Source organism: Helianthus annuus, chromosome 16, assembly GCF_002127325.2.
Source record: "Helianthus annuus cultivar XRQ/B chromosome 16, HanXRQr2.0-SUNRISE, whole genome shotgun sequence".
Lineage (NCBI taxonomy): Eukaryota > Viridiplantae > Streptophyta > Magnoliopsida > Asterales > Asteraceae > Helianthus > Helianthus annuus.
The window spans coordinates 87263590-87273741 of record NC_035448.2 but is presented as its reverse complement, the minus strand read 5'-3'; the positions used below and the strand labels follow the sequence as shown (position 1 = coordinate 87273741).

The window sequence follows — 10152 nt, the reverse complement described above, 5'->3', positions numbered from 1 at the left end:
TACCAAATCTCCCGTACCGAACTATTTTCGGTACCGATTTGGTACCGGTTGCGCATGGTACCAAACCGTACCATGTATTTTCAGTACCGGTACCCTTTTTAAGGATTTTGGTACCCGTATTTTCGTTACCGGTTCGGTACGGGTTAGTAGCGAGCTCATCCCTATGTTTAGTAATAGCTAACTTTCTTCACTTATCTTTGTTGAATGTTAAGTGAATGTATTTTATACTTTGGTTAGGACTTTTTGTAAATATTTTATATATAAATATATTATTTATTATATTATCCGGTAGGGGTGTGCAAAAAAACGGTAATAACTGACTGTAGGACAACCGTTCACAAAATAAATAAAATAACAATTTTATTAATCAATTTTATAATTACAACTCATAAGTAAGAACAGAAGCAAACTGAAGGATAAAACAATACAAGAAATGTAAAGAAAACTAAGATGCATATGGATCCCATAAGATGTTGAGTCTTTATGTATTTGAGGGATGTGCATACGGCGTGAAGGCTGTTATGTATATATGAAAAGGGCCAGCCATGTTTGCAAAAGCAAGTATCTTAGCTCTTCTAAAGCCAAAATTTGACCTTTCCTAATACCAACAAATAAGCCTTTTGTAACTCAACTGATTTTGAACTACAGGAACTTTAAAATGCAAAGTTGATGTTTGTGACTCCCATAAATATAAGATATCATCTGAAATTTGTCCAATTAAAATATCAAGAAGACAATGTAAATTACTGGATTTTTGGGTGATTTAGTCCAACTCTTGCAAGTTCCCTTTAGAGGCTTTAAAGAAACAGTGTTGTAACAAAATGCAAACACTTATCATACGCCAAGTACAAGGATTTTTTTCCTTTTAAACGTTTCTCAATAAATTCTCGTGACGCATTTTAGAGACCAAACTTTCATATCTCGTCTTGCTTTTTGATCCTTTCCCTCAAGAATGGATACACGTCTGCATGCCTACATCAACTTTTGGTGCCCACGTTCACCACATAATAGTCTGAATCAAAATGCCCAACAATTGAAACAGGAATGGCCATGATCAAAACTGAATCAAATTGCAACACTTTGAAGCAACAATCAGAAGGATACAGAAGAAGAAATAAAGATAAAATATTCCAAACACCCAGGCTAAAAATTCTAAACAAAAACACTAAAATTGCATCTGGTGGGCAGTTTTTTTTTTCTTCTTTTAACCAGCAAAACACACCATAAATTGAAAAAGGGCATGGGGTTAGACACCTAGTTTCCCCACAACATGGAAGAAAATAGAAATAAAACTAAACACAAGACAAGGGTTTAGACACCCAATCTTCCCAGCAACACTTGGTCTTGTACCTATTATTAAGCCACAACTAAAAGGAGTGGAAATGATGCCCTCTATAGTTTATCAGGTGAGCATTGCCCACCTAAAAACTCTCCCATTCCGCTCCTTCCATAAGCACCAAAGCGAAGTGTATATGATCCCCCAACAAATTCTTCCTTTTAACCTGAGACTCCATGTATCCAGACTCCTTAAGCAGAAAGTCTTGACTGCATAAACTGGTAAAATCATAGCCAAAACAAATACAGTTGAATCACAGCTACAACATTTTATAATATGGCCAATGCAAGTGAAAACCATCTCCCTTATAGGAATCTGATGATGTGCATGATTCGGCCTGGTACCTCTTGCTTCTGACCAAAACAATGAAAAAGAGTATAAAGTTGAAATTAATGCAAAATGTCGGTCAACCCATCAATCGGCTCAGCAAGACGTAACACACTTTCAACCCTCAGGTGTCGATCCCATTGCTCTAAGAACACAATTATTACAATATTTTTCGTCACAAAGACACAAATACACAAACTTCTTTGGTTTCCCACTTTCCTTGGCCGCATCAATAACAAACTCACCTTTTTGCGTCTTTTTCTTCTTTTCTTTAGAAACCCCAACATATTTTGAATAACCAGGCCTCAACACACTTCATTCCCATGAGCATCTTCTCGCTTCTGAACTGAACAAAAAGAACCCAATAGAGAAGCTCAATAAAAACCAATACCAAGCTTACAAAATCTGAGCTTCTTGTTAATCTTGGACTTTGATTCAGTGAATCCATCACTCTAGCAATATAAGAAATAGGTAGCAAGATAGAACCATAGCTGACACCTGGATTTGATTCTTGTAAAATTTTTTATTGACTTGTATAGCAGCTAAATAAACAAATGTTGTAACACCCAAAAATATGTATGCTAAAATATCTAGCGTTTTTTTTATTTTGTTTTAAAACTTAAAACGGTTACAAGGGGTTATGGTGGTCATCGTTGGTTTTGACCGGAACCGGACCAAACCCGATGAAGCATGAATTGCAAAAGAACCGATAACCAATCCTTTAACATATCAGTTTTGTTCCAAAGTTCTAGCGGGTAAGAACATCAAATAGCTCACCCCTAATTAAGTAGATTAAATAAATTTTAATTCATCTGTACTTGAAACTCCTCTCCATGGCAATATATCCATAGCCACAACGGACATCCATCACTCCTTGTGAAGAAGAACCAAGTCCTGAAAATTATATTAATAATTCAAAAACATATACAAGTAAAAATACAATCTTTCAAAGAAAAGGATATAGCATAATTTGGTAATTTTATGGGTATAAATTTGGATGCAGAAAACCAAGGGGATTGAAGTGACATAGATATAAACTATAAGGCAATCAAGTTTAAAAATGAGTCTAGAATAAAACAGTTTTGTACAGTGTTTCAAATTTGAATTTAAATGAGTAATTATAGTTATTAAAGAACACCATAAAGTGTCACTAAATCTTCACATATGCTCATAGACTTTATTTTTTACATATGATTTAATTCCTTATCCTTTTAAACATAAAAACAAAGTGCTTGACTTTTTCTTTCAACCAAAAAAATCTTTCATTTCTACGTAATTAAACCTTTTTACATTATATAATTTAGTGAAAAGCCCCTTTTATGAGTGATTAAGTACCTAACTCTATAACGAAACATAGGGACAAATCTTAAAAGCACAAGTATTGATCACGCAAAAACAAAGTTCATATAAGTTTGATAATTTTTAATGAATTATACAATTATACCTGTCCATGCATTGTTGGCTCTGCTTCAAATCCTCCTACTCCGCAACTCGCTACTCCTAATTTATCTAACATGGCTGTATGGGAATGAGTTCCAACAACACTATAAGGACATAAAAAAATTGCAGTTCATTACCTGTTGAATCAGATTATTATTGAAATAATATACTTTTGTAGTGAGTCTGAAAAAAACCTCTTTTGTAAAAAAACAGATTATTATTGAAATAATATACTTTTGTAATCATATTAAGCATATATACACCGACTATAAAAAAGTTAACCTTTTTAACTACTGGTTTTGCACCAGCCCGACCCATCCTTTTTGTCACCCCTTCTTTACATGATATATTTAATACTTGTATCATGTGTGTATATTTAGCCAAATAGATTAGACATTACCTGCCATAAAAACCAAAAGGAAGGTGGAAACCCCAAAGCTTAGTCATTGTAAAACGTTTTGCATGCCAAACATGTCTTCAAAGCCTCTTTGTCCCATCACCAGACATGCAAAAACCACTATCAAGATTCTTGTTAAGCTTCTTTTTGCGCCTAATGTGAAGAGGAGGAGCCTGGTTAACATTTTTATCTATATTTCCATCACTATTTGTTTGGTTAAAAATCCCACTTTTTGCTTATCTCTAAATCTAGTTTTAGAAGCCCGATTGTGAAAACCAGTAGTTATCTCCTCTTATTTCTCTGAGATCTGAAATCGTTATTCAGCCGGCTAGCAGGCTAGCAATTGTTGAGTAGAGGGAATCAAGTTCAGGAGCTCGTAATTCCGTAAATTTATGCACAAGAAGCTCACCTGGCGGTATGACATGGTATTTGAGTTGTTTGCTTCCATCAATAGTAATTGTCAGAAAAGAGTAACCTACAATCAGAAACAACAAAGCAGCTATTTAACAAAACTTGTATTGTTTAAACAAAGAGCAGCTATATGTTTACCTATATGTTTGAGTTACAACAGTTGACAGTTAAGAATGGCAATATCCCTGTTTGTTTTTTTCTTTTTGAAAATAAAGCATTTCTTCATAAAACAGTACTTCAAAAAGAACTCAAGAAGCACATAACTCTCTGGCCGAGCACATGCAAGGTGCAAAATGTTAAAAAAACTATTACATGTTATTCGGTTTGAAGTGTTATGGTTCTACATTGTCACTTATATTTTGCAAGCAAAAAATGTTAAGGGCTTCATTCTTTAGCTCTCAAGTTTAAATTTAAAGTTTTGACAATATATTCCAAATCTTAAAATTTCCCACCTTTGCTGCAAGTAACAAATCCAACCTTTGCTAATGGATCTAACCTTTGCTAATAGAGCAAGAGAATTAGTGTTGCAGCTAGCATAGACACAATACTTGTATCATATTTGTAACCTTTCATTTACACCCATGACAAACATGAGAGCATTTACACTTGAAGCTGAGATCACAACCTTCTATACACCTCCCTAGTAAACAATAAAACCTGCAATAATCTAAAAATGCATCAATGATAACCATCAAGTGTGCAGCAGCTTGGTCTTTATCTGTGACCTCTAGATGATTGCACAAAAAATTCAGTTACAAAAGATATGAAATTATCATTATCTCTAGCAGCATATGGTGCGGGCCCATCCTGCTGATGACTCTTTGGGATCCATATCAGTTCTTGACGCATCTCACCAAAGTTAGAAGTCCTCACTGTGATGTTAACTTTTGCCACCAAATTATATCGTATTAGTATCAACTACAATATAAAACACACGCGCTCATCAAAGATGAAGAAAAAAAGGTGTCTTACTTGAACCCAAGCTGTACTGGTCCTCTTTCTTCGCTTTTCAAGCTCCACTTCATTATTGTCGTACAAAAAGTGTCTTCCTTGGTGGTTCATTGTCAAAGAAGCGTCCGCTGAATTTTCCTATTACATAGGGGAAATACGATGAATTTTTATTGTTTAGGGCTCCATTTTCACAAAAATATATGCATTAAAATTAGTTACCTAAGCTTCTCACAAGTTTCAAACCAGAAATCATATACGCAATATATAAAATGCTGCAAATGTCACTACATATTAAGAAATATATGCATTCAAATTGACACATAAAGCTCCATACCCAAGCCATTTGCCCCTTCACACCCTGCTTCTTCATCACTCTGTAAATAAAGATCATATAAAGATAAAAGAGAAACTTCAACTCAACCATATTGAAACAAAAATATGATTCGTATGAAAAAAACCAAAGCAAAAGTAATGTTTCACCAGAAATCAAAGGTGGAAACACAAATCTAAGCCAGCCGACATAATCATTAAACTGCATATCCCTGTACATATAATACAACAACATAAATTAATTTATGATAAGAAATAATAAAAGCTATCGCAATGCTAAAAGTGAACTGATAAACAATTTTAAGGGAATTTCATTGCAAAAACAACCTCAGCTTCGAAAACATGTTGATCATTATCTTCATCAGATTCTCCGGCATCATTATTTAAGACCAACAGAAGAACATCTCTGCTTAATGAACTGAAACTAAGATACAAAAAACATAAAATTGATAAAATTTAAACAACGCAACTAAGCAAAATCAATTAACTGATAAACTTACAAACATCAATTTGATTGTCCATACCAAAATCATTTTTCACTTTGGTAGGCCTTACACATCGAATTGATAGATATAGAGAAAACGATAGATTAAGAACTAAGATGCGAGAGCAATTGATGAAAAGGCGATATGATCTGAAGCGGCATAGTAGAGTTTAGGGTTTGTGAATAATAAATATGATTCGATTGCTTCATACGGTTTTCAGATATACGTACACAAAAAAACCTCACCTAATCAATATCATTTTGATTGTTATTGTAATCTGAATGCGTATCTGATTAGTTCATCGATTGGAGAAGAACGACGATGGAGGCTGGAAGATTAGGGTTCTGAATGTTTAGGGTTTTTTTGTTCATTATATACCCGGGTCAAAATATGCGGGTATGGTTATCTCCATTCGGATCCTGTGTGAAAACATAAGGATTCTCACATTTTTCCCGCCAAAAATACATTCTGGTTGCACCATCACTTGACACGTGTCCCACATCTTGTTCATATATTATATATATAGATAGGGAGGGGCTCATGCGAGAACCACTCTTATTGTGAGAACCTTGAGAACCAATGTGAACACAACCAAAAATAGCTAAAAAAACCTAAAAAAACCTAACCCCCACCCCAAAACCTAAACCCCCCCACCCCCCCCCCCCCAAAAAAAAACCTAACCCCCCCCCCCCCCCCCAAAAAAAAACCTAAACCCCCCCCCCAAGCTAAATGTTAAAAAAAGCCTAACCCCCCCCCCCCAAGCTAAAATGCTAAAAACTAAACCACCAAAAAACCTAAAAAAATCAAAAAAAAAATCTAAAATTTTTTTTAATTTTTTTAGTATTTTTTATGTTAAAATCGCTACTTTTAGAAGCCAAAATTTTTTAAAAAAAAAAATTTTTAAAAAATAAATTTTTTTTTGGCTTCGAAAAGTAGCGATTTTTTTATAAAAATATTAAAATATTCAAAAAACAATTTTTTGTGTGATTTTTAGATATTTTTAGGCTTTTTTGGTGTGTTCACATTGGTTCTCACCGTTCTCACAATAAGAGGTGGTTCTCGCATGTTCTTCTCCCTATATATATATATATATGGGACCGCTAAAATGAAAACCACCTCCAGTTGTAAGAACCGCAAGAACCAGTTCCTAACCACTAGATCAAGAAGATGGATTGATGAGATTAAAAGTAACTAAAATTAATATTAAATACATTTTGTCTTATTATGTCTTTAATATTTTAATCCAAAAGGGTAGTTTAGAAAAAAATCCTCTTTTTTGTCCTTTTGTCTTTATTATTTTTTAATTACTTTTTTGTTTTATTATATTACTTTTTATTTTTTAAAAAAGAATTTTTTTATTAAAAGCATTTTTGAATTCAAATCTTTTTAACAAAGACAATTATTTTTGTGCGCTGGTTTTTGCACGCCGTTTTTACGCCCGACTTTTTCACGCATCGTTTTTTTACGAGTCGTTTTTGCACGCTCTTTTTTACGCTCGGCTTTTTCAAAGCGTCGTTTTTTAACGCGCCGTTTTTACGTCCCGTTTTAACGCGGCATTTTTTACGTCCCGTTTTTTTTCTCGGCTTTTATATTCGCCTCATTCACGCCCCTTGTTTACGTCCCGTTTTAATGCGGCGTTTTACGTTAAAATTTTTACGTTTTACGTTTAGCTTTTTACGATTTACGTTTTACGTTAAACTTTTTACGTTTTAGGTTTTACGTTAAACTTTTTACGTTTTAGGTTTTACGTTAAACTTTTAAAACTTTTTACGTTTTACGTTAAAATTTTTACGTTTTACGTTAAACTTTTTACGTTTTACGTTAAACTTTTTGCGTTTTTACGTTAAAATTTTTACGTTTTACGTTAAACTTTTTGCGTTTTTACGTAAAACTTTTTACGTTTTTTACTTTTTACGTTTTACGTAAAACTTGTTACGTTTTTACGTTTTACGTTTTATGTTAAACTTTTTACGTTTTACGTTAAAATATTTACAGAACCTTTTTCTTCCAACTAACGACAATTCACAGAAAACAACGGATAACAGAAGCACAACCAAATCGATATCTTCAAGTTATACGAAACCTTTTTCTTCCAACTAACGACAATTCAAACCAACGCGACACTTACAAGAATCAGTAAAAAAACTTGCTTAATCAACGATTCACTGTTAATCAACGAAATGTGATCCGATTACACTATAAATCAACCAAATTCAATATGTAATCGATCGAAACTTGTCCCATTCAACCAAATTTTTGAACCAAAAAACTTACTTTTTCCACCAAGATTTCCACAAAAATTAGAATCCAAAGTTGAGGGGTTTTCAAGACTGCTACTTTTGACCCAAACAGACCTCAATTCTCACCGGCGCCACCTGCATCGTCGGCATTGTCGGCACCACTGGCACCACCGGGGGCACCAGCACCATCAGGGACTTATTCTGTCACAAACGACAAAGTTCAGCAGCATTTAATATGCTAATCCAAATAATCACATTCAATTCAAGTACCCAAATTTCAATATGCTAATCCAAATAATCACATCCAAATAATCACTTTATGTCAAAAACTACATTAAGTGCGTGAGTTTGATTTGTTTTTTTATTCACTGTGAACCATAAACATAACTACCATACCTGTCGCAGACAACGAAATTCAACAGCATTTGTTTTTTATTCACGGATGAATTTGATTCATGTATTCATTGTGAACCATGAACATAACTACTCTGTCACAGAATACAAAATTCAAGAGCATTTAAATTAAAAAAAAGGTAGAACTAACAGATCTACCGATCTGCAATGGAAATAAGTGAGGGTGCTTACCGGACTGAAACTTGCTGTCGTCGCTGACCGGATCGGAGCTCCGATGTACCCCCACCTTTACCGTCATCGTCCAAACACCACCACCTTCTCTCTCATCGAATCTCTCTCTCTTTGTCCCAACTGGCCTCCGCCGTCTTTCTCTCTCTCCGATCTCCTTCTCCGGTTCCCCGTCTCTCTCATTGAAGGGACGGTGGCCATGGCGGTTCGTTTTCAGGCGATGGTGGCCGGACACCACCGCGGCTGTCGCAAAGACCCCCACCAACCACCGCCCCACCACCGCCTTCCGCCTCTGCACAACTCCCACCAACCACCTCCCACACCACCGTCTTCCGGCCAACCACCTCGCACACCCGTCTTCCGTCACCGACGAACCATCAGATTTGTGGTTTCTTGAAGATGATTACTTTAAAGATGAAGCTGGTGAACAATTTTAAGATAGAGGGAAATGAAAGATGAGGGGATTCAAGATGAGCTGGTGATCTATTTTCAAGAGAGAGAGAGAGAGTTGTGATGTTTTAAAACAAACAGACAAAGATGACAGAGACTGAGACATAATGGCAGAGGATGGAAATGACTATAATACCCTTTAGATTTTAAAATAGTCATGCATATGTGTCATTGTCTGATTGGTTGAGAGTGATTCTCGTGGTTCTTACAACTGAGGGTGGTTTTCATTTTAGCGCTCCCCTACATATATATATATATATATATATATATATATATATATATATATATATATATATATATATATATATATATATATATATATATATATATATATATATATATATATATATATATATATATATATATATATATATATATATATAGGGCCGAGATTTAGAGAAAACGGTAGAAAGTGTGAGAACGGTGAGAACGCTTATGGATCGTCCGATCAAAACAATCTATGGACTAGATTGGCGCAGTGGCGTTTTCGTAAATAACATCAATTTTATTATGTGGACGCGCTTCATTAAGGTTAAAAGGGTTTTTTGGCTTCTCCACACAAAACGCTATCTCATGAAATAAAACGCCAAAAACAAAAATCACACACCATTCTACGTAAAAACGCCATTAGATATAAAACGCCAAATTTAATTATAGTAAAATCCCGCCTAAAAAACCGCCAAAAAAAATCCTATATATACATCTTAGACCTTCAACTAAAAACACACACAAAAACCCAAACGCCATATTTAATATATCCCATTCGCCTTAGAAACGCCAAAAAACCCAAACATCAAATATCTTCTAACCCAGAACGTTTTTTTTTTAAATTCAGTTTGGTTGTCTGTAAGATTTCGCTCAATGAAATGGTCAAAATCCTTAAGTGAGGATATTATCCATTTCATTGAGTAAAATCTTATTGAATTATCCTCAACTTCTATCCAATTTAAAACGCCAAAACATAGAAAAACATTATTGAGGTTTGTTCTCAATAAAGTTTAGCTGTATGGGGTGGACAATATTGTCAGTTATTTTTCTTAACCGAGGATTAACAATGTTGTCCATCTCATACAGCAAAACATTATTGATTTTAGCATGATCAAATTTTGAGGTTTAAGGTGCTTTTATTTGGTGGCGTTCTTTTTATCGGTAAAACGCCATACAGCAAAACATTATTGATTTTAGCATGATCAAATTTTGAGG

General features: G+C 34.4%; 1 long non-coding RNA gene across 43 annotated transcripts; it reads right to left on the bottom strand.

Annotated features, from left to right (window-relative positions):
* Positions 1-1061: 1061 nt before the first annotated feature.
* LOC110893978 lies at positions 1062-6046 on the bottom strand. Of its 43 annotated transcripts, none has more exons than XR_002566043.2 (12): positions 5717-6032; positions 5520-5616; positions 5343-5404; positions 5082-5236; positions 4884-5000; positions 4364-4795; positions 3910-3975; positions 3730-3836; positions 3504-3653; positions 3108-3207; positions 2441-2557; positions 1703-2009 (listed from the first exon to the last, which is right to left on the bottom strand). It is a non-coding gene; the product is annotated as an uncharacterized LOC110893978 (long non-coding RNA). The 43 variants fall into 43 exon arrangements; XR_002566046.2 differs by having other exon boundaries at positions 3730-3828; XR_004884575.1 differs by having other exon boundaries at positions 4389-4795.
* Between the last annotated feature and the right edge of the window lie 4106 nt (positions 6047-10152).